This window comes from Ornithorhynchus anatinus, chromosome 9 (genome assembly GCF_004115215.2).
Source record: "Ornithorhynchus anatinus isolate Pmale09 chromosome 9, mOrnAna1.pri.v4, whole genome shotgun sequence".
Lineage (NCBI taxonomy): Eukaryota > Metazoa > Chordata > Mammalia > Monotremata > Ornithorhynchidae > Ornithorhynchus > Ornithorhynchus anatinus.
The window spans coordinates 30043239-30068695 of NC_041736.1; the positions used below are offsets into that span (position 1 = coordinate 30043239).

The following is a 25457-nucleotide window of genomic DNA, read 5'->3' on the forward strand; positions in this document are numbered from 1 at the left end:
AGATGGACAAAAACAATAGCAATAAATAGAATCGAGGGGATGTATATCTCATTAACAAAATAAATAGGGTAATAAAGATATATACAAATGAGCAAATGACCAGACCAGACTATTCCAAAGGCCTTCAGTGCCTTTGACGAGCTGAAATTGGGAAAGTGAAGGTAAGGCGGGCAGAGGAAAGATTTCCTTGGCACTGTAAAACAAAGCCTTAGGCAGTTCTGCATCCCCTAGACTGCCAGCTTCCCCTTAGCCTGTAAGTTCCTTGAGGAGAGGGATGCTGTTGGATTGAATTTATTCATTCATTCAATTGAGCGCTTACTGTGTGCACAGCACTGTACTAAGCGCTAGGAATGTACAATTCAGCAATAAAGAGAGACAATCCCTGCCCACACCGGGTTTAGAAGGGCGGAGCCAGACATCAAAACAAGTAAACAGGCATCAATATAAATAAATAGAATTATGGATATAGATACATCAAAACGAGTAAACAGATATCAATATAAATAAATAGAATTATACATCTATACACAAGTGCCATGGGGCGGGGAAGGGGGTAGAGCAAAGGGAGCAAGTCGGGGCGATGCGGAGGGGAGGAGGAGCTGAAGAAAAGGGGACTTAATCTGGGAAGGCTTCTTGGAGGAGGTGAGCTTTCAGTAGGGCTTTGAAGGGGAGAAGTGCGATTGTTTGGCGGATTTGAGGAGGGAGGGTGTTCCAGGCCTGAGGTAGGACATGGGCCAGAGGTTAACGGCGGAACAGGCGAGAACGAGGCACAGTGAGAAGGTTGACATTGTTACACTGAATAGACTTTCCCAAATGCTTAGTACGGCACTTTGCCCAGAGTAAGCGCTCAGTAAATATCACTTCTTGATTGATAGATCCCAATCGAAAACCGGGAATCGATCGCTGACGACAAACTAGCATCTACTATCTTCTCCCAAGCTCTTGGTACAGTGCTCTGCACAGAGTAAGCACTCACTAAATACCATGGAAAGATCGACTGATTGATGGCATACCGCTATCAGAAAGGAGCAGCTTTTTCAAGCAAATTCATGCCTTCAGTCATTCATTCCATCGCATCTATTGAGCGCTGTGTGCGGAGCACCGTACTAAGCTCTTGGTAAGCACAGTTCGGCATCAGACGATGCTTCATAAGGAATCAGGAGGCAGCCGAGAAAACGCTACCAGGAGCTGCAAGCACCCTATGTACCGACTCAAAACAGGGACATTCTTTTCGGGAGGACAACGTGAGCGGGACTGTAGGATCCACACTTGAATTTTTCAGCCACACGTAATTCCTAGGCCAGTGTCGTTGTTGTTGGTATCCTTGAATAAGAAGGACCTCTATAAATGGCGCTTCGTGATATCAATCAATCAATGATATTGACTGAGCACTTACTAAGGGCAGATCACCGGAGTGAAGCGTTTGGGAGAGTCCAATTCAAAAGAATTTGCAGACGTGTTCCTTGCCCCAAATGAACTTTATATGCTCTTCCTTCCAACTAGTAATAGCTCTTAATGAAGGCCGACTAGGAGTAATGTATGATACTAATTATTTGGAAAGCAGAAAAGCCACAATTGACATATTCGTTGCTCACAAAGAGCTCGCAGCCTAACTGGGAGACAGGCAAAAAATACGTACACCGAGTAATAACGTCTATTTGTCTCCCTCCTAGCTAGTAGTAGTAAACTCCTAAAGAGAGGGATTATTCTCTTGTTTTATTGCATGCTCCCACGTGCCTAGCTCAACTTGCTACACCATCAACACTCAGCACAGTGCTCTGCACACAGTAGGGACACAAGAAAGCAGCCTGCATGTGAAAGCTTCCCTGGGAGAGTGTTTTGCAAACGATAGGTGGGTAGAGAGGATAGTTTGTTCAATCATTCATTTAATAGTATTTATTGAGTGCTTACTATGGGCAGAGCACTGTACTGAGCGCTTGGAATGTTCAATTCGGCAACAGATAGAGACCGTCCCTGCCCATTGACGGACTCACAGTCTAAACGGGGGGGACAGACGGCAAAGCAAAACAGAACGAAACAAAACAAGACAACATCATTGAGATAAATAGAATCAAGGGGATGTGCACCTCATTAACAAAATAAATAGGGTAATAAATAATATATACAAATGAGCACAGTGCTGAGGGGAGGGGAAGGGGGAGGAGAGGGAGAGCAGAGGGAAAGGGGGGCTCAGTCTGGGAAGGCCTCTTGGAGGAGGTGAGCTCTCAGGAGGGCTTTGAAGAAGGGAAGAGAGTTAAAATGCAGATATAATAATGAATATTAATTATAGTATTGGTTAAGCGCTTACTATGTGCCAGGCACCGTACTAAGCGCTGGGGTGGGTACAAGCAAATCAGGTTGGACAGAGTCCCTGCCCCATGGGGGGCTCATAGTCTCAATCTCCATTTTACAGATGAGATAACTGAGGCACAGAGATGTGAAGTGACTTGCCCAAGGTCACACAGCAGACAAGTGGCAGAGCCGGGATGAGAACCCATGACCTTCTGCCTCCCAGGCCCGGGCTCCATCCACTCTGCCACGCTGCTTCTCTAGAAGCACAATTCCCAAAGTAAAAATAAAAAATAAATGGCGGTATTTGTTAAGTGCTTATTATGTGCAAAGCACTGTTCTAAGCGCTGGGGGATACAAGGTGATCAGGTTGTCCTGTGTGGGGCTCACAGTTTTAATCTTCGTTTCACAGATGAGGTAACTGAGGCACAGAGAAGTTAAGTGGCTTGCCTAAAGTCACACAGCTGGCGAGCGGCAGAGCTGGGATTAGAACCCACAACTTCTGACTCCCAAGCCTGGGCTCTTTCCACTGAGGCACACCGCTTGTCTAGTAGGATGGACATCATAAGAAGCAGCGTGGCTCAGTGGAAAAGGGCCCGGGCTTGGGAGTCAGAGGTCATCGGTTCGAATCCTAGCTGCGCCGCCTGCCAGCTGTGTGACTTTGGGCGAGTCACTTCACTTCTCTGTGCCTCAGTTTCCTCATCTGTAAAATGGGGATTAAAACTGTGAGCCCCACGTGGGGCAACATCATTGCCCTGTATCTCCCCCAGCGCTTTAGAACAGTGCTCCGCACATAGTAAGGGCTTAACAAATACCACCATTATTATCCCTTAACCCGAGCGTTTAGCACAGGGTGGCAAGAGCGGCGCGGGCAGAGGGGGGAACCCATCCCTGACTCCTTCTTTGTGTCTGACGCTCCCCTGGCCCCGAGAGGTGGGGACGTTGGCCCTCCATTCCTCTCCCGTCGGAAGGGGAAGGTGCGAGGCGAACAAAGCCCGCGGGCGGGGGCGCGCGGGCGCGCACGCGGCGCCACGCTCCCGAGGCCGCGCGCGCTCCCGCCCCTCGACGCCCTCGACCAATCCCGTTCGAGAATGGAGGAGCCAAGCGCGCGCGCGCGAGCACGCCCACGCCGGTACGCGGGCGCGCACGCAGGCCCCCCGCGCTCTTCGGGCGGGCGAGGGCTGAGGAGTCACCGCCGAGCGGAGCCAGGCCCCATTTCCTGGCGCGCGGCGTCCGGCCGGCCCTCCTCTCCCCTCCCCCAGTTTCCCAGGGCGCACCGCGCGCGGCGCGCGGGGGGAGGGGGGCGGGGCGGGGGGAGGAGGCGGTGGCGGCGGCGGCGGCGGCGGCCATGTTGTTGTGAGTCTCTGTGTCTGACGCTCGGTTCCTCGGCCGTCCGGAGGAGGGGTGGTGGTGGGGGGGGGAGGGAGGGAGGAGAAGGAAGAGGAAGAGAAGACGACGACGACCGGAGCCCACGCCGCCGCCGTCGCTCCGGCCTTCCGTCTCCCCGGGGGGAGGCCGACCTGCCGCGGGAGCCCCGTAAGTCGCCCCGGTCGGGCTCCGGCTTCGCGGGGCCGAGGCGGAGGGGAGGGCGGCCCGGGCTCCCCGCCCTCTTCCCGGCTATTGTCTGGAGGCTCCGCGGGAGGTGGGAGAGGAGGCCCGGTGGGGGGGGGGGAGGGCGAATCCGGGAGCCGCCGCCGCCGCCTCTTCTTCCGCGGCCTGCGCGCGCTCGTCGTCGTCGTCTCCCCCAGGCGCGCCCCCCTCCCAGGCGCGCTCCCCCGGAGGCGCGCTCGCGGCCTGGAGGGCCCGGCCGTGAGGGAAGGAGGCCGCCCCGACCCCTCTCTCCCTCCCTCCCTCCCTTCCCCTCCCTTCGGCCGGGCCGGGGGAGGCAGACCCAGGTGACGCCGAAATGTCGGGGGGCGCCTCGGCCGCCCAGAGGAGACTGGGGGGGCGGGGGAGAAGGAGGGACCAGAGGAGAGCCGGCCTGGAGTGAGCGTCTCTCACAGAGACTGTGTGTGTGTTGGGGGGGTCCCCCCGGGGTCTCGGGGGGGGGGGGAAGGGTCCGGATTGAGGTCTGCCCCCGTCCCCGAAACCGGCCGAGGAAAGGGAGACAAAGAAAAAGGCTTTGGGGTGGCCCCGGCCCGGCGAGGGTCGCGGGGGGGGATAGGTTTTCTCCTCCAAATGTTCGGGGCAAAGGCAGCTCGCTCTTTCTTTCTTCTCTTTTACGGGCTGGGTTGGAGAGGCTCGTGTTTTTCGCCGTCGCCATGGCCGGGCATCCGCCGCTCTCATCTTGCAGCCCGGGGAGGCTTCGCGGGGCCCTCGTACTTCCCCAGGCCCGAGCCCCGGCGGGTGGATCGCGGGGCGAGGGGTCTCTCGCCGACTCCAGGCCTCGACGGGGGAATCAACAAGGTCACTCGGCCCCTCGGATTTCGCGGAGGATAAGAGAACAATGCCCTTTTCGGGACAGTTGTGAAATCGGATTTTTTTGGGGGGGGGGGGGGGAGGGAAGTGTGACCTTTCAACGACTACTGATATTGGAAAAGCAGAGGTAAAGACCAGCCCACTGCACGGCACCAGATCGATGTTGAAAAGACGACTCTTCTACCCCACGACTGTGGGAACTGCTCTCTTGCCAGTTACGCCCAGATTTTCAGTCCATTTCACTTTTTAAACTAGGCTCTCTCCTCGGAGTTCTATTTTCGAAGAGTTCACGTGGATTTTTTTCTGTGCGTGCAGTGATGAAAAGAATGTATACGAGTTATTTGATCTTAAGAGATGACCTTTTTCCTCTACATTAGAGCTTTTACAATTTAGGCCTTTTCGTGAAAAAGTACTCGGAAGAGGCATCGTGGTAAACAAACGTGCGGTGTCGCAGACTCTTGCAACCCCAGCCGGAACATGACAATATGTGTGGTGTGCCGCGTTATAGGATGAACTCGAAAGAGGCTCGGACTCTTGTGTTTTCTCTTCGGTGCCTGGCCCCGTCCATTGTTCGGGAGTTTGCATCGACTGCCCTTGAGGGTCCCGTTTGCCAGCCTCCCTTTCTTGCTTCCCGATTCTAGGATAGCAACATTCCCTTCTGACGGTGGCACAAACCCACTTTTCATCCCCACAAAGATGAAGGAAGATCGGAAGCACCATAGGGAAGATTTCGATAGGATCGAGCTTTTTTTATTATGGCCTTTCGATCGGTAGACTGGGAGAAGATTTTATTCAGTTGTAAAAATTAGACATTTCTAAACTGGTAATTAGGACGTCGAAATGTATATCTAGTTCTGCAGTCGAAGGTGTTCCGGTACGTCACTTCTTGATTTTTTTTTATTTCCCCTCCCCTTTCTGGATTATGAGGCAGTAATTTTTACTTTTTCAAGATCACTCAGTTTTGACCTCTTCCTACTTTTGCATTCGCCAGAGTGTTCTTGTGATGGCCTCATCTCCGTTACCCAGGCCTGTCCCAAGGCCCCTTCCCTCCACTGCCTACTGTGTTTTATATCATTAACGTTTCTGTAAACCACATAAGAAGGCTTTTTCGCTCGGATCGTATTTATTGTTCCCCTGGCAGTTTCGCACTAACATATGCAGGATTGGGCAGATGAACTTTGTCTTCGGTCTTTCTGCTTTTAAAAGATTTTAAATAATCCTCATTCACTTTTCCACTGAAAAGTCTAAGGCTGCTTTCAGTGTTGTTAAAGTGTCTTGTTTCCGATTAACTGCAAAGCGTGAGTTCATGAATCACTTGTCTACCAATATCCCGACTTTCTTCAGAAGGGGAGCAGTGATTTCTCAAACTTCTTTCACCGAAGAGACCTAAAGCCATTGTCTGCTCTGGCTTTGCAGGCCCCGAAAGGGGGTATCACTGGGGCTTATCTGGAGCTTTAGGTATTCTGTTGTCGGTGCAGTGCCTGCCATGTGTTCCCTGGCCAGGGTTTTGTTACATCAGCTTCAGTTGGTGTGGAGAAAAGGGCTAGTTCAAAGGTCAGAGCTTCACAGCAGGAGTTGTCACAAGTTATGCATAGCACGATCCATCCCTCTCCCATATAAATCCTAGAGCATGTCATTTTAGTATAAAAAAGAGGACTCGTGTCTTTCAGAGAAGCCCGGTACGGGATGACGTCCTTACGGCCTTCTCTTGAATACTTGTGCTGCCCTTACCTAACAGACTTGGGGACTGTGAGCCCCACGTGGGACAGGAGCTGCGTCCGACCCAGTAAACTTTTATGTGCCTCGGCGCTTAGAACAGCGCGTGATGCATGATAAGTGCATAACAAGTACCGTAATAATAATATAATAATTTAGGAAATTTCTTAGGTTGTAGAAAGGAAGGGCAGACACCACCCCCAAAGAAGAAAAGAGTCTGAGGAGGAATCATGAAGGGTTTAAAAAAAAAAAGTACAAAACTCAGATACTTCTAAATGCCAAAATAAATCAATAGCAAAATATCATCAATGCTAAAACCTAGGACCTTGTATTCTGTTGCTTTGAAATACTATTGTCCGTGGTAGTGTCCACTGCGAGCGCAACTGATCAATGGTGTGTAAGCACCATACTTGAGAAAGTAGCAGAAAAGTAAAACACCTTATCCTTGCTCACTAGGAGCTTGCAGTCCAGTGGAGGAGAAGGGCAGGCAGAGTAAATTGCAGAACTCTACTCAGCCCTCGGAAGCGTACAGTGAGGAAGAAGACACGACCCTTACCTGAACGAACTTAGAGTATAATGTGGGTGGGGAGACACCTATCAAAACTGTGAAAGCGCAGTAGGATCGAGAGTGAAGGCGTAGCTATGACAGAAACTAAAGAGGGCACAAAAAATAAGTGGGATTCACAGGCATACACGTGCGTGCCTTGAATGGCCAATGAAATACTACAACCAACAAGGCAGAATTTAGGTAGGGATTAGCCCCAGAGGAGGAGCCTTCTTAGGAAGGCATTGGGAAACATAAGAATAAATTGAAGTGTCTTAGGACTGTCTCACCCTACGGTCTCCAGGATCTCTGTATAAAGCTTTCCTTTATCACCTGTGGGAATAAAGTGCCTGAAAATCCCAGTGGCCAACCGAACCGTTCTTGGGGGAACAAAGGGTTTTGGGTTAGGACAGGTTTGAGTTGGGATAGTGTGGCTTTGCTGGGGAGCCCCACTTTTCTCAAGGTTCAGGCAGCAGGCTCACTTGTACCAAAGTGCCATTCATGGGAACGCAGGGGTTGGGGGTGAGGGGGTGGGGAGAGTTGCGGACTGTTTCCATCCTAGGCACCGAGCCAGGAGGGAGCTGTATGGGGGAATCCTTGTGGATGGGAAATCACATCTACCGACTCCCAAGCACTGTATTAAGCTCTGCGCACAGTAAGCGATCAATAAATGCCATTGATTGAATGTGGTAACATTTCTGTAGTTTTTAAACCCTTTCTGGCATTCCCACTCATGACCAGGAGGACTTTTGCTGACATCAGCACGCTTTAAAGGTTCATAAGTGGTCCTCTGACCAAAGTAATTCCTCCCCTCTTTTAGACAAGTCAACTCCGTTTTTATTTCTTAGGGCTCCACTTACTTGCCTTCTTTTGACTGCTTACTCACTTTTTCTTTGGCATGAAGGCCAAGGAGATAGGGAGAAGAATCCAGAGCACTGTGACAGGGTCTTTATGGCATGAGGCGTGGTTAGATGGGAGCGTCAGGCGTGACAAGCCTGACAGTGGAGAAGTCGAAGTCACCTTGTGTGGAGTGGAAAACCGAGCCTGAGCAAAACTCTGTAGGAAACCCATGGACTTACGGAGCGGTTGGCTCCTGAAAACGCTCTCGTGTCGATAAATAACTGGGAACAAATTTTCCCATAGGAACAAGGTTAATCGCAATAGTTGTAGTATTAAAGCACCGAATACGTGCCAACCGCAGTGGTAGATTCAGGTAATCAGGTTGGACGTGATTTCTGTCCCTCATAAGACTCCCAGTTTAAGGGCAAACAGGTGTAAATGCTTCATTATCGATAATTATAAATTTATAAAGGATTAGTTCCCAAACCAAGGCTAGGTATCCTAATATTGCCCAGATTACCCAGAGTTGTGTATTCAGTTATAGATGATTGATACTAATTAGCTACACTAATGCGTTTATGTTGTCAGAGAGCCAACTTTACTTCATCTGAAGTAAAAATGGATTTGATTCCCCTAGGTGATCAGCTAACCCCTGTTTCCCCCCGCCGCCCCTGCTCCACTTCCCCAAGTCCACCTCCTACCCCTGTCCACTTTAAATCCTCTCCATCTCCTTGGAGCTAATGCCGTGACGGAGGCCGGCGTCGTGCAGTCGAAACCCAAGCAGACACGGTATACGTTTCTAAACGTGAGGGCCGCTTGGCTTAGTTCACCTGAAAGTGAGGACTTCAGTTATTCTGGTAGCCAAACGGATTTACAGAATAGTAAGAGAAAGTGGTCAGTGAGGGATACCTGTGTTTATCATTTTGGAATGCAATATGGTGTACACCAAGTTCTCCTATAACCCAGTGGTTGCAAGACCCCTTATAAGGCAAACTTTCTCTGTGGTTCCCATTCTGACACATGAGAGTATTGGCATAAACCGTTTCTCCCAACAACATGACACACCATATCCAAACAGGGTTGGATTGTTGGACGGGGGGTCCTCTAGCTCCCCAGCAACAATCTTGCCAAAATGAGTGGTGTGAAGACATGCCTTCAGACTGAAATAAGTGTATTTGAAAAACGGTTAGATATATGTTGAAAGAGTGCTAAAGTTATTGTTAGTTTCTGTGTATATATAGCTTTCCAAACTTGGCTGTGAATCTTAATTTTGGCTCTGATATGTTGTCAATTTAAACTGAAGCACTTTTTGAAGGCAAACTTCCTGACACCAAAGTTGATTTGATTGCAATTTTAAATTACAAGACTGGAATAGCGATTATTATGTCTTTGGGATGAGGTGAAAGGGAATTGCTTTTAAGAAAAGGTTTTTAACGTTACGAAGCCCGAAGCGTCTCTTCTAACCCCTGTTTCGAATTTAGAAACTTTGGTATGCTCAGAGCTAACCAGGGAGCCCTGAACATTTTCTCAAACCAGGTGGGATGTGGTCTGCTAAGCAGGGCCTTCCAAAATATTCACTTATCTACAAACATTTGGGCTTATTCCTTTTCCATCTCGTCCTTCCGGACGGCTCTCTAGCCAGTCTCCCCCTCTCTCTCCCCACTCCCCTCCCCCATCTTCACTCTCCCTCCACTCCTTGCCTTTTTCCAGATTACTTTTAAGCACACTTTGAGGAAGGGAAATGTCCCTCTACCCAAATGGGATAAAGTAGAAACCTTTTAGGCTTGTGGTGAAGCAAGATAGGGAGCATGTTGGGGAGGAGGAATGACCTTTCCCTTTCATTCTCCCAGGAATGGACAAGTGACTGAAGCAGACTGGGAGCTTAGGTCGTGGGGAAGTTGGCCCTGTTGTACCGCAGGAAGTTATTTAAATTTTGTTCTTGTGTAATTAGCCGGTCCTTGCTACCCTCATGCTGTAGCTTAACTGCTCTTAGGAGTCAAATTCTCAAGTTGCTGCGAATCGCCTCTAAAAAATCCTGTGCAAATACTTAAATCTATAGGCATGTAATTGTCTACTTTGTGGGGACACTTCTCCCATATCATCTCAGGGTGCATTTTGGGGTGTTTGCTACACTTGTTGTTGGATTGTTTTTGTAATTTAGCTATGTTGGAGGAAGCCACTGTTGAAAAGTTATCTGCCAAAATGAGCAGTGAAACAATTTTTAATACAAATGGTCACTGTTCAGGTTTTTCACCGTCCAGCAAGAGTACTTCTAAAACTATGAAAGTAGTTAAAAAGTTAAAGTATTGATGAATACTGAAATAGACTGCCCAGGAACCTCTTGAAAGTTTTATCCCCGTTGAGGGATTTCTGCCTAAATCACTTGGCTTTTAAATCACCAAGTTTTCAGTATCATTCTGCCTAAAAGGCAAATAGGATAGAGAAGGATTTTGTACCCTGCGGGCGTGCAACCCTGAAGACAGGCAAATCATTGCAGGACTTCTTGATGGAATCAGCCAGACATTACAGAGTGTTCATTAGTCTAAAGAAAATCCAGGTGAGTGTATGAACCTGCACCAGGAAAGCCACCCGCACAACCAAAACTCTGTATTGGCAGTGTCGATCTCACGGTTCTGTTGCCTAGGCGGCACACTCACCAGTGATGAAACTACAGACAAGGAAGTAATAATTGTATGTAATCCATTAATCAGTGGTGTTTATTGAGGTCTTGCTCCATGTAGAGCACTGAACTAAAGTCTTAGGAGAATACAGTGCAGGAGAATTGTTAGGCACGATCTCTGCCCCCAAGGAGCTTACAGTCTGTGCTTACTCTCTGCAAAACACTGCAATAAGCACTGGAGTAGATACGAGATCTCTCCCACGATTCAGGGCATTATCGGTAGTAGGAGAGTTTGCGCACACCAGTGAAGCTTAGAGCCATGCCCCTGAGAGAGAGTCTCTTGCGGGGTTACCTGTAATTCATTCATTCAGTCGTATTTATTGAGCACTAAACTGTGTGCAGAGTGCTCAGTGGAAAGGTCTAAGCCCTCCACACAAAACAAAAACTTCTCACTCTAGGCTTCAAGCCTCTCCATCACTTTTCCCCCTCCTACCTCTCCTCCCTTATCTCTTTCCACTGCCCACCCCGCACGCTCTGCTTCTCTGCCGCCCACCTCCTCACCGACCCCTGTTCTCGCCTATCCCGTCGTCGACCCCTGGGCCACGTCCTCCTGCGGTCCTGGAATGCCCTCCCTCCTCACCTCCGCCAAACTAATTCTCTTCCCCTCTTCAAAACCCTACTGAAAGCTCACCTCCTCCAAGAGGCCTTCCCACACTGAGCTTCCCTTTTCCCTCTGCTCCCTCTACCCCCCCCCCTTCACCTCTCCTCAGCTAAACCCTCTTCTCCCCCCTTTCCCTCTGCTCCTCCCCCTCTCCTTTCCCAACCCCTTAATACTGTACTTGTCTGCTCAACTGTATAAATTTTCATTACCTTATTTATTTTGTTAATGAGATGTATATCACCTTGATTCTATTTTTTTGCTATTGTTTTAATGAGATGTTCATCCCCTTGATCCTATTTATTGCCATTGTTCTTGTCTGTCTGTCTCCCCTGATTAGACTGTAAGCCCATCAAAGGGCAGGGACTATCTATCTGTTACCGATTTGTACATTCCAAGCGCTTAGTATAGTGCTCTGCACATAGTAAGCGCTCACTAAATACTATTGAATGAATGAATGAAAAGTGTCAGACAAAGTTGATTCACCTATGCTGGGCAGCAACAGCACGGGAAGAGTCATAGGTGGATGATCAAGTGATCAAAATATTGATCTAAGACAAGGGCAGAGACTTAAGTTTTTGCTGTGTGGAAGAAGGCAATGGTAAACCACTGATGTATTTTTTTTTTTTACCAAGAAAGCCCCGTGGATATATATATACACCAGAATAACTACAGAAGAGTGAAGATAAGACGTTCTGGAGAAAATACGTTCAGAGTCGCTATGGTGTGGAAGCGACTCGGCCAACAGCATGGCAAGAGCACGGTCTTGGAAGTCAGAGGACTTGGGTTCTAATCCCAGCTCTGCCACTTGTCTGCTGTGTGACCTTGGGCAAGTCACTTAACTTCTCTGTGCCTTAGTTATCTCATCTGTAAAATGAAGATTAAGAATGTGAGTGTCTTGTGGAACAGGGACTGTGTCCAACCTGATCGACTGGTATCTACCCCAGCGCTTGGAACAGCGCTCGGCAGATAGTAAGTGCTTAAGAAGTACCGTAATTATTAACTGTCATCTTGTCCAATCTTCTGCAATTGGGAGATCTGACTTCCAAACCGATATAACATTCAACTCCTTGAGCAATTCCAGTAGTGTCACTTAATGACTATATTCAATAGTTAATGACAAGCAGGATCAGTCTGAAAGAGCCTTTAGCTCTATGTTGCCAGTGAAGTCCTAGAATCAGGCAGTGGCCTTTATGGAGTACTTAATGTGTGCAGAGTGCTGTACTAAGCGCTCGGGAGAGTACAGTAGAGTTGGTGGACGTGTTCTGTGCCCTCAGGGAGCCTACCGAGTATTGAAGCCCCGCTCTCCCTTACACTGGGACCTTAGAAGACGGCAGGATGCTCAAATAGCTGCTGAAACAGGAAAACCGAAAGTAAGGAGAGCAGAGGAAACATTTGAAGTATTGTAGTTGAACCCTCTGAGCACACGGCATCTCAGCTGAATGCTGGCATGAGACGCAACAAGGCTCAGGGAAAAGAGCACAGGCCGGGGAGATTTAGGATCTGGAGTTTGGGGGCTCAGCCACTTTTTAAAAATAATATTTAAGCATTTACTATTTGCCAGGCATTGCACTTCTGAGAAGCAGCATGGTGTAGTGGATAGATCACGGGCCTGGGAGTTTGAAGGTCGTGGGTTATAATCCCGCCTCTGCCACTCGACTGATGTGTGACCTTGGGCAAGTCGCTGTGCTTCTCTGGGCCCCAGTTGCCTCCTCTGTAAAATGGGGATTGAGATTGTGAGCCCCATGTGGAACAGGGATTATTCAACTCACATGGTAAGCACTTTAAACATACTTTTTGCCTGTTTATTTGTTTAGAGAAGCAGCGTGGCTCAGTGGAAAGAACATGGGTTCGAGAGTCAGAGGTCACGAGTTCTAATCTGCCGTTTGTCGGCTGTACGACTCTGGGCAGTTACCTCATCCGGAAAACGGAGATTAAGACCATGAGCCCTACGTCGGACAACCTCATAACCTTATATCTATCTCAGTGTTTAGAACAGTGCTTGGCATATAGTAAGCGTTTAAATACCGTCATCATTGTTATTATTACGTAGCGCTGGGATAGATATAAGCTAATCAGTTTGAACACAGTCCCTGTCTCACGTAGGACTCGCAATCTTAGTCCCCATTTTGCAAACGAGGTAACTGAGGAACAATTAAATGATTCGCCCAAGGTAACACAGCAGACGTGGGGGAGCATTGTCTGCTGCGTGACCTTCGGCAAGCCGCTTAACTCCTCTGGGCCTCAATTTCCTCATTTGCAAAATGAGGATTCAGTACCCGTTCTCCCTTGTACTTAAACTGTGAGCCCCTTGTGGGTGTCCATCCTGCTGGTTTTGTACCTACCGCAGTGCTTAGTAAGTTGCCTGGCATATATAGTAAGCACTTAGCGAATACCATGAAAAATCCCTGCAAACTGGGAGTTAATTGCCATAGACCAGCTTAGTCCACCATAATTAAGACAGGAGCAGCTCTTTGCAAGGGCAGTGCTAGGCCCTGTAAATAACAAAACAAAAAGGACAGCTTTTCTATATAATGTTGGTATGTGTTAAGTGCTTACTATGTGCAGAGCACTGTTCTAAGCGCTGGGGTAGATAAGGGGTAATCAGGTTGTCCTACGTGAGGCTCATAGTTAACCCCCATTTTACAGATGAGGTAACTGAGGCCCAGAGAAGTGAAGTGACTTGCCCACAGTCACCCAGCTGCCAAGTGGCAGAGCCAGGATTCGAACCCATGACCTAATAATGTTGGTATTTGTTAAGCGCTTACTATGTGCAGAGCACTGTTCTAAGCGCTGGGGGAGATACAGGGTAATCGGGTTGCCCCACGTGAGGCTCACAGTTAATCCCCATTTTACAGATGAGGTAACTGAGGCACAGAGAAGTTAAGTGACTTGCCCAAGGTCACACAGCTGCCAAGTGGCAGAGCCAGGATTCGAACCCATGACCTCTGACTCCCAAGCCCGGGCTCTTGCCACTGAGCCACGCTGCTTCTCTAATAATGATAGTATTCGTTAAGTGCTTATTATGTTCAGAACACTGTTGTAAGCACTGGGGTAGATACAGGTTAATCAGGTTGTCCCATGTGAGGCTCACAGTCTTCACCCCCATTTTACAGATGAGGGAACTGAGGCACAGAGAAGTTAAGTGACTTGCCCACAGTCACACAGCTGCCAAGTGGCAGAGCTGGGATTCGAACCCATGACCTCTAACTCCCAAACCCATGCTCTTTCCATTGAGCCACGCTGCTTCACAAGACAGCCCCCCCGGGAGACAGGGACTGGCTTTATCAGTCTTACACGTGCCCTTCCCCTGCTTCCTCTCCCCCCATCCACAGGTGACTTTCACCATCAGTTGAGTCTGAATAAGAAGGCCACGTACTTAGATAAAATAGATCTGTAGATTCGAGTCCATGACTTGACCCTGTCACCTCCACCATTATGATTAGATAATTTTTTTTGGTATTGAGCACGTACTCTGTACTTGCAGAGCACTATGCTAAGCGCTTGGGGGAGTAAAATAGAACAGCGGGTAGACACAATCCCTGCTACAAACAGTCTACAGGGAGAGACAGACACCAAAATAGATTGTGGATAGAAAAATGTGTAAGAATATTTACGTGAGCCCTGCGGGGCCGGGATGAGTTTCAGAGTGCTGAAGTATGCTTCATGTTTTCACTGTATGTCCTATTTCTCTAAGTCTGAAACGTCCCAGGTTATCAGCATGGCTCAGTGGAAAGAGCACGGGCTGGGGAGTCAAAGGTCATGGGTTCAAATCCCAGCTCTCCTGCTTGCCAGGTCTGTGACTTTGGACGAGTCACTTAACTTCTCTGTGTCTTCCTCAGTAATCTCAACTGTAAAATGGGCATTAAGACTGTGAGCCCCACTTGGAACAATCTGATCACCTTGTATCCTCCGCAGTGCTTAGAACAGTACTTTTGCACACAGTAAATGCTTAAAAAATGCCATTATTATAAAAATATTAAGCTGGGGCTACTCCCACAACTTCCGTTGAAGCTCAGCATCGTTCTTGAAGTTAATGTGAAGGTTTCTGCTAATCGAGGAAAAAAATAACTAGAGGGCATTGCTTTTTAGGTTTTTCTCTCAAGAACTTTTGTACACATCTTGTCTCACAGAGTCCGGAATAGAGGTAATGAGGGATTCTGATCATACGAGCCCAGAGAGACCCTCATTTTCACCTTAGAGTGAATACCGTGGGGTAGAGAAGCCATGATTATCTTGCACTCTTTTGATACAATGTAATCGTGATCGACTGCCCTGACCATTTATTGGTTTGTGTAGAAAGCAGTCCTGGTCATCGTGCATTAGCAACATGCCCAAGGGAATATGAACAAATTAAAAATATCTACTAAAAAGAAACTTAACATGATTGCTCCCTTTCACCCCCAAAAAATGCATGGAAGAAAAAATTAGCCAAGAAAATATGAAGGAAAATGGGATAGACTAGGAAAGGACATCTCTTTCTGACCCGCCTCCTTAAGAATGGTTTATTTTTGCTTGTCTGTTAATTTCACTTAAATTTCTCTGGATGCAGATGATTTTATTTGCAGTCTTATCACTCACCCTTGCACATTAGGGGCTAAGAAGAATGATTTTGAAAGCATCCAGCTAACTAAATATAAATAAATTCTTGGGGGCAACTTCAACCCCAAACTGTTTCGCATTTTAAATTTCTTTTTGCTGCTGCTGCAGAGTCTCCATGCTTTAAGTTCAATAGCCAGAACTATGAGAAAAGTTACTTACAAGTGATGTTTATTTAGTCATAGTAAACTTTAAAATGATTAGAATTAAAACCTTTGAGTGGTTATATTAGCTTTTAGAAACTGTTCTGAGGCCGTAAAGAATTCAGGTGATATCGCGTTCGGGTTATATTATTTCCATATATGTCATGCAGGTGATATTACATATATAGCAGGGCATATGCTATATACGGCAATGTGTCATTTTGCTGTATACCGTATAGCAATTTTTTATTAAACACATTAACTTTCTATTGCAGGAGAAAAAAGGCACAGTCAGGAAGCTCACGTCTAATTATATTTGATCGAGGGTAACTGTGAATTAAATTCTGAACATAATTATATATTACCACATCTACTTCTCCAGCCCTGACCTCTCTCCTCTGCCGTCTTGCATTCCCTCCTGTCTTTAGTACATCTCTGTTTGGGCGTCCCAGTGATGTTTCAAACGCAGGCTATCCAAAATGGAAATCGTCCTCTTCCCGCCCAACCCTGCCCTCCCCCTGACTTTCCCATCCCTGTCAGTAACACCAGCATCCTCCCCGTCTCACGATCCTCGTATATTCTCAACCCGTATATTCAATTTGTCACCAAACCTTGTTGGTTCTAGGATCACAACATCTCTAGAACATTTAAAGAAACAGCATGGTGTAGCGGATAGAGCATGGACCTGGGAGTCAGAAGGGTCTTATTCTGGCTCCCCTACTTGTCTGCTGTGTGACCCCTGGGCAAATCACTTAACTTCTCTGGGCCTCTTACTTCAGCTGGGACTGTGTGCAGCCCAATTTGCTTGTATCCAGCCCAGTACTTTATACAGCGCTTAACAAATACCACGATTACTATTATTATTAATCACATCTGCCCCTTCCTCAACATCCAGAGTTCTGCCACCCAGATCCAGGCTCCTCTTGACTACTGCAACAGCCTCCTTGATGACCTCCCTGCTCCCTGTCCCTCTGTCCTCCGGTACATAACTCACTCTGCTGTTGGGATCGTTTTTGTAATACACTGTTCCATCCACATCTTCCCTACTCCTCAAAACCCACCAGTGCCTGCTGTCCACCCAGACTGAGCCCTCCCTTTCCCTCCCCTCCCCTTTGCCCCTACTCCCTCCCTCTGCTCTACCCCCTTCCCCTCCCCACAGCACTTGTATATATTTATACATATTTAGTCCTCTATTTTGTTAACGATGTGCATTTATCTGTGGTTCTGTTTATCCATTTTGATGGTATTGATGCCTGTCTACTTGTTTTGTTTCGTTGTTTCCCCCTTCTAGACTGTGAGCCCGTTGGGTAGGGATTGTCTCTCTCTGTTGCCGAATTGTACTTTCCAAGCGTTTAGTACAGTGCTCTGCACACAGTAAGCGCTTAATAAATCCGATTGAGTGACTGAATATCCACCTTCCTACATCAAATAGAAACTCCTCACCATTGGCTTTAGGGCTCTCAGTCAACTAGCCTCCTCCTACCTTAGCTCACTGATCTCCCACTACAACCCATTCTGCACACTCTGCTCCTCTAACTCCACCTTTCTCGCTGTTCCTCAGTCTCTTCACTGACCTTTTTCCCGTGTCTTCCCTCCGGCCTGGAACTAACTTCCTCCCCCTTCGTATCTGACAGACTGCCTCTTTCCCCCACCTTCAAAGCCCTACTCAAATCACACCTTTTCCAAGAGGCCTTTCCTGATTAAGCCCTCAACTTCCATCTTAGCCCTCCCTTCTGCACTGCCTCTGCATTTGGCTCTTTACCCCCTAAGCACTTGTTATTCACCCCACTTCCCTCTCCACAGTATTTTTTATACTCATTTCTCCATTATTAATATATCTGTCTCCTTTAGACTGAGCTCCTCGTGGAACCTGTCTACTAACTCTACTATGTTTTTCCTCTCCCAGGTGCATGGTACAGCACACAGTAGGTGCTCCATAAATATATTAATTTAACATACATAATTCCCTTTAGGGTAATTTTAGAGGAACTTTTCCTAAATTGCTGATCTTTATGACTTAGATTTTTTGTGAGAAACACTACTTCTTGTGAGTTCTTTTTCACTTTTGAAGCGTCACATGCAAATGTTGGTTTTCAAAGCAGTTTTCTTTTAGGTCTCCGTTTTGAGGCAAAAGTGAATTGCCCTGGCAGGATGCAGGACTTTGGACTTTGACTAGGAATTGCCTCTGATAATGCAAGGATGGAACAATAATACGTTGACCTTAAAGGGTTTGCAGGTTTTCCCCAGTGGAAGGCCTCAGGATGATGCCCTAGCTGGAAGTCTCTTCCAGAGGTGAGATATTTTTCCCGGCTGCTCTGAAACTGGACTTTGAGATCCATGCTAATCTCTCAAGACTCCAGTGGCAACCACATTAATGCAAACACATCCTATCCCGCCTTGATTATCGTGTCAGCCTCCTTGCTGATCTTCCTGCCTCCACTCTCTCCCCACTCCAGACCATACTCCATTCTGCTTCCCCCATCATTTTCCTTCAAAAATGTTCAGATCCTGCTTCCCCACTCCTCAAGAAACTCCAGTGGTTGCGCATCCACCTCCGCATCAAAGAAAAACTGCTCACCATTGGCTTTAAAGCACTTAATCACCTTTCCCCCTCCTACCTCACCTCGCTTCACTCCTTCTACAACCCACCCTGCCCACTTGGTCCCTCTAATGCCAACCATCTCAGTCTCCCTTGATCTCATCTATTCGCAGTGCAGCTGACCTCTCGCCCACGTCTTACCTCTGGCCTGGATCGCCCTCCCTCTGAATATCGGACAGATAATTGCTCTCCTCCACTTCAAAGCCTTAAAGAAGGCACAGCTCCAAGAAGCCTTCCCTAAGTCCTCCTCTCCTCTTTTCGACCCTCCCTTCTGCGCCACTCTTCCTTGTTCCTTCATTCATTTTCCCTCCCACCGCCACAGCACGTATGTACATATCTGCAATTTATTTATATTAATGTCTGTATCCCCCTCTAGACTGTGAGCTCGTTGTGGACAGGAATGTATCTGTTGTTAGGTTGTACTCTCCCAAGTGCTTAGCACCTTGTAAGCGCTCAATAAATAGGATTGAATGAATGACTCAGTGGGAAGTTTGGGGGAGCAGCAGGTCTCTCAGATTTCTCCACTCAATCACTGCTATGCCAAAGTCGGGCCTTTCCGTCAGTTTTGAGTGCCCACTTTTTAAAGAGCACTAAGCGCTTGGGAGAACACTATAATTAGCAGGCAAGATCTGGGTCATGAGGGGACCTAATGGACCTTCTGTGTGGCCTTGGGCAAGTCACTCAACCTCTCTGAGCTCCGGTTTCCTCATATATAAAATGGTGAGATATTCATTCAGTAGTATTTATTGAGTGCTTACTATGTGCAGAGCACTGTACTAAGCTCTTGGAATGTACAAATCGGCAATAGATACAGTCCCTGCCCTTTGATGGGCTTATGGTCTAATCAGGGGAAACAGGCAGACAAGAACAATGGTAATAAATACAGTCAAGGGGAAGAACGTCTCATAAAAACAATGGCAAATAGAATCAGGGTGATGTACATCTCATTAAACAAAATAAATAGGGTGATGAAGATATATACAGTTGAGCGGATGAGTACAGTGCTGAGGGGGTGGGATGGGAGAGGGGGAGGAGGAGAGGGAAAGGGGGAGAATTCATTCATTCAATAGTATTTATTGAGCGCTTACTATGTGCAGAGCACTGTACTAAGCACTTGGGATGAACAAGTCGGCAACAGATAGAGACAGTCCCTGCCGTTTGACGGGCTTACAGTCTAATCGGGGGAGACGGACAGACAAGAACAATGGCACTAAACAACGTCAAGGGGAAGAACATCTCATAAAAACAATGGCAACTAAATAGAATCAAGGCGATGTACAATTCATTAACAAAATAAATAGGGTAACGAAAATATATACAGTTGAGCGGACGGGTACAGTGCTGTGGGGATGGGAAGGGAGAGGTGGAGGAGCAGAGGGAAAAGGGGAAAATGAGGCTTTAGCTGCGGAGAGGTAAAGGGGGGATGGCAGAGGGAGTAGAGGGGGAAGAGGAGCTCAGTCTGGGAAGGCCTCTTGGAGGAGGTGATTTTTAAGGTTTTGAAGAGGGAAAGAGAATCAGTTTGGCGGAGGTGAGGAGGGAGGGCGTTCCAGGACCGCGGGAGGACGTGACCCAGGGGTCGACGGTGGGGGGAGAAGAGGGTTTAGATGCGGAGAGGTGAAGGGGGAGTGGTAGAGGGAGTAGAGGGAGAAGGGGAGCTCAGTCTGGGAAGGCCTCTTGGAGGAGGTGAGCTATAAGTAGGGATTTGAAGAGGGGAATAGAATTAGATTGATGGAGGTGAGGAGGGAGGGCGTTCCTGGACCGCGGGAGGACGTGGCCTGGGGGTCGACGGCAGGATAGGCGAGACCGAGGGAAGGCGAGTAGGCAGGCGGCGGAGGAGCGGAGCGTGCGGGGTGGGCGGTAGAAAGAGAGAAGGGAGGAGAGGTAGGAAGGGGCAAGGTGATGGAGAGCCTCGAAGCTTAGAGTGAGGAGTTTTTGTTTGGAGCGGAGGTTGATAGGCAACCACTGGAGGTGTTTAAGAAGGGGAGTGACACGCCCAGAACGTTTCTGCAGGAAGATGAGCTGGGCAGTGGAGTGAAGAATAGACCGGAGCGGGGCGAAAGAGGAGGAAGGGAGATCAGAGAGAAGGCTGACACAGTAGTCTAACCGGGATATAACAAGAGCCCGTAGCAGTAAGGTAGCCGTTTGGGTGGAGAGGAAAGGGCGGATCTTGGCGATATTGTAAAGGTGAGACCGTCAGGTCTCGGTAACGGATCCGATGTGTGGGGTGAACGAGAGAGACGAGTCAAAGATGACACCGAGGTTGCGGGCCCGAGAGACGGGAAGGATGGTCGTACCGTCCACGGTGATAGGGAAGTCTGGGAGAGGACCGGGCTTGGGAGGGAAGATGAGGAGCTCAGTCTTGCTCATGTTGAGTTTTAGGTGGTGGGCAGACATCCAGGTGGAAACGTCCTGGAGGCAGGAGGAGATGCGAGCCTGAAGGGATGGGGAGAGGACAGGGGCAGAGATGTAGAGATGGTAGTCAAAGCAGTGAGAGCGAATGAGTTCACCGAGGGAGTGAGTGTAAATGAAGAACAGAAGAGGGCCAAGAACTGACCCCTGAGGAACTCCAACAGTTAAAGGATGGGAGGGGGAGGAGGCGCCTGCGAAGGAGACCGAGAATGACCGGCCAGAGAGATAAGAGGAGAACCAGGAGAGGACGGAGTCCGTGAAGCCAAGGTGAGATAAGGTATGGAGGAGATGGGGATGGTCGACAGTGTCAAAGGCATGTGCGGGGTGGGCAGTAGAAAGAGAGAAAGGAGGAGAGGTATGAAGGGGCAAGGTGATGGAGAGCCTTGAAGCCTAGAGTGAGGAGTTTTTGTTTTGAGTGGAGGTGGATAGGCAACCATTGGAGGTGTTTAAGAAGGGGAGTGACATGCCCAGAACGTTTTTGCAGGAAGATGAGCCAGGCAGTGGAGTGAAGAACAGACTGGAGCGGGGTGAGAGAGGAGGAAGGGAGATCAGAGAGAAGGCTGACACAGTAGTCTAGCCGGGGGAGAGCCTGTAGCAGTAAGATAGCTGTTTGGGTGAGATATCTGTTCTCCTTCCTCAAACTGAGTCCCATGTAGGATAGGGATGGTGACTGACCTGCTTAGTTTGTGTTTAGTACAGTGCTTGGCACATAGTAGTTGCTTAAATACCACATTATTGTCATTAGCTTGTGCTTAAGCAGTAGGGCATGAAAGGTACGGACACACATGCTGTGGGAGGTTGTGAACACTTCAAGGGCTTAGGTGGCCGAAGCTGCATCCGTGGGGTGGGAGGGACATAGGATGGGATGATTCAAAATTAATCAGAGAAGACCTCCTGGAGGAGATCAGTAGGGCTTTGAAGAGGGGGAGAGCTGTGGTTTATAGGATTGGAAGCCGGTGATAGCGAGCCAGAAGTGGGAACAAGGCAGAGGGAGAGTAGGTTGCACTGAGAGAAAAGAAGATTTCAAGGTGGGGCTGGTGGCAGAAGAGAGTGGGTGAACGGGTGACAGCGAGCCGAGTGAATGCCTTAAAGCCAATCACTGTTCAGAAGTTTCTGCTGAACGCGGAAGGGAATTGGTAGCCGTTGGAGGTTTTTGAGGAGGGAGGTGTGTGCAGAACAGCAGTCTAGAAAAATGATCGAGGCAGCTGACTGAAATGTGACCTGGTGAGGGGAGAGAGTATAGGCGGGGAGATCAGTGAAGAGACTGATAGGGTAGTTTTTGGTTTATGATAAATTCCTGGTGATTTCTGGGTGGCGAGGAAAGGGGTGGGCTTCAGAAGGAGAAAGGGGATGGGGAGGGGTAGGGTAGCGTGAAAGCAGCCTTTATGACAGGAATTAGATCAGGTCTTCTCCCCTTTCCCAGTGAGTGTGGGGGAGTGGGGAAAGTGAGACTCCTCTTGGGAGGGAGTGCTGGGGAACATAGTATCCTAAGGCAGGCGCCCTGTGTTCTAAAAGCAGTTCTCTTATGCTGCCCAGAGTCCTTGTCACAAGCCTCCTGAAATTCAGTATTTGTCTCTGAACCTGGATCAGGGTGGCCAGGCCGTCTGTTACAGCACACTCTCCGAAGCGCTTAGAGTGCTCTGCACCCAGTAAGCGCTCAATCGGTACCCTGGGTGGACTGATTCAGAGTGGCAGAGCCGTGTATTATCTTAGAAGCAGTGTGGCTCAGTGGAAGGAGCACAGGCTTGGGAGTCAGATCATGGGTTTGAATTCTGACTCTGCCATTTGTCAGCTGTGTGACTGTGGGCAAGTCACTTAATTTCTCTCTGCCGCAGTTACCTCATCTGTAAAATGGGGATTAAGACTGTGAACCTCACATGGGACAACCTGATATGCTCTGCACATAGTAACCACTTAACAAATACCAACATTATTATTTATTTTTGCAGGGGTGGCGGGGGGAGGGCTGCAGTTTCAGCTTTTTCAGTGGTGGTGGCCCCTCCCTTTTCAGGTGGGCCCAGAATGGGGACTCCTGCTTTTGGCCACCACTGCCAATCCCCAGTCCCTCCCACCCCCACCCAGGATTGCTAACTTGGCGTTCTGTTCTTCGACTCGCAGCCAGATCAGGTTTTTGGTTTGTGGCCCTTCAGTCCCTGAGTCTGGGTGGGAGGAATGATGGAGAAGCAGCGTGGTTCCATGGAAAGAGCACAGGTTTAGGAGCCAGAGGTCATGGGTTCTAATCCCAGCTCCACCACCTGTCAGCTGTGTGACTTTGGGCAAGTCACTTAACTTCTCGGTGCCTCAGTTCCCTCATCTGTAAAATGAGGATTAAAACCGTGAGCCTCACGTGGGACAACCTGATTCCCCTGTATCTACCCCGGCGCTTAGAACAGTGCTCGGCACACGGTAAGCACTTAACAAATACCAACATTATTATTATTTTTTCATTTTCAAAACACCTAGGCCAAGTGCTATGCACAGCATATTAAAGCAAGCGTAAAACCTTTTCCGGGGAAGAACATAGGTCTCCCGAGTCTTACTAAAGCTTGAATTCTTATAAAGATTAATATACTCATGTTTTGTGAATCCCTACGTTATTTGGCTGCATCTTTATAAAATCAATGAATTAGAAATACTAGATGCACCGTAAATGCAATAGAAAATGTGCCTACGGTGGTAAATCCGCATCATAAATGGTAAAAGGTAAGTGATGTTGATGGTTGTGCTGAAATAATGGTACCCTAGCATCTGGAGAACTGGATTCCAGTCGTGACTCTGCAAGGAGGGAAATAGCCTGTGGGGCCGTGATCCAGGCCATTCTGCAAGGTGGACAGAGTGGGCAGAAATCTTGCCGTTGTGATCCAAGGGCATATCGTCAAGCAGGGGTGGGCCTTTGTTTGGACTGGAGGGACCACTTACAGGTTGTCTAGGGTTGCGCACCACCTTCCTCCGTGTGTTATGCTTAAGAGCTGGATTTTAGAGGTGAGAGCCCTTGCAGCTCCTCAGTGGCTCCGAGCCAGTTGTAGATAATTTTTGACCCAAGGCTGCCTGTCGTAGTGGGGGCTTCAGCACCAGTCGCTTGGTGGCCTGGATCTGGCCCGCCATCTCCTGCCTGTCCTTACCGTAGAACTTTTGTGAGAATGACTTAGCGAGGCAGCTTAACTCGTCATCATTGAGGAGACATAAGAGGGATAGTGATGGTGATCTTTGTATTTTTGAGCCTTTGGAAGACATGAATTGCCCAGGATTCTGGCCGGGATATGAAACTATTCAACATTTTGCTAGCTCTTTATTGAGGGAAACTAATTTATGGTTATGAATTTTGCGAAATGATAAAACTGCCAAGAGTTACGGGGACTTTAGAGGGTTAGCTCTCCCACCCACTTCTAGTCACCTCCTCCTCAGCCCCACAGCACTTAGGTACATACGCATTACTTATTTATATAAATATCTGCCTCCCCTTCAAGGCTGCAAGCTCGTAGAGAATGTCTACCAATTCTGTCATGTTGTTATATTATATTCTCCCAAACACTTAACAGTAAGCACTCAATAAATATGATTGATTAGATTCAATTTCAGAACAGTACTGATTATATTGGGACATTGGTTTATTAGACAGGTGAGATTAAGATGGTGATTAAGAGAACACTATGTACGATCAATAGAAAACGTTATAAGATCTCACTTGGAATAATGGAAAAACTATTTGAGTCGTAACTGGATGTGAATCAGTTGTATAAGATAGTTTCTACCGAAGGGCAAATTGCTATCCACACATTGCAAAAAATAGATTATTTTGATGGGTTTTGGGAAGTAATCTTGATCCAAAGCACAGCTGCCATACGGGGTCTTCTACTGTGGTGAGGTTTCTTCAAAAATGAGAGGGTGAGTACTTAAGTTATTTCAGTATTTATGTTGTAATGAGCCATTCAGGCTTTACTGGTCTCTTTTTCACCGGCAGCAAGTAGTGTGTGTTCATGGACTAGGGTTAGAAGGGCATGGCTCGCTTTCGTTGAAGTAGTTTTCAGTCAAAGCTTTTGAAGAATTGTAAGACCTTTAGAGCTGAAGCGAGAAGCAGCGTGGCTTAGTGGAAGGAGCCTGGGCTTGGGAGTCAGAGGTCATGGGTTCAAATCCCGGCTCTGCCACTTGTCATCTCCGTGACTTTGGGCAAGTCACTTCACTTCTCTGTGCCTCAGTTACCTCATCTGTAGAATGGGGATTAAGACTGTGAACCCCACGTGGGACAACCTGATCACCTTGTGCCCCCCCCAGCGCTTAAAGCAGTGCTTTGCATAGTAAGTGCTTAAAAAATGCCATTATTATTATTATTGTTATAAGAGAAGGAGCTCCCAGGCTTTAAGTAGACCACCCAACTACCTTCCTTTGTTAACCAAATTGATGCCCTCAACACCAGCCTCTCCCGCTTAACTCACTCACCCATCCCTTCACCAATGTTGTACCACTAATCCACAGCCCTGCATCACCTCCATAGTCCATTTCCTCCATAGTCCATTTCCTTTGCCCTATGTATAAACTGCAGAGCACCGCTGACAGAAATCCAGGTACAGGCCAACCTTGTCTATATAAAATTCGTGCTTGTCTGCTCTAACTGTGCGTCGTTC

At 48.1% G+C, this 25457-nt stretch overlaps 1 protein-coding gene across 7 annotated transcripts in view; it reads left to right on the forward strand.

Moving 5' to 3' along the window:
- The first annotated feature begins 3709 nt into the window (after positions 1-3709).
- PUM2 (pumilio RNA binding family member 2) overlaps positions 3710-25457 on the forward strand; it is a 117336-nt gene continuing 95588 nt past the window's right edge. For 5 of the 7 annotated variants that reach the window (XM_029072204.2, XM_029072208.1, XM_029072206.2 and 2 more), the window contains exon 1: positions 3710-3825. The gene's annotated coding sequence lies outside the window, so the exon portion shown is untranslated. The remainder of the gene's footprint in view (positions 3826-25457) is intronic. The other 2 variants (XM_029072209.2, XM_029072210.2) reach the window with 1 other exon arrangement.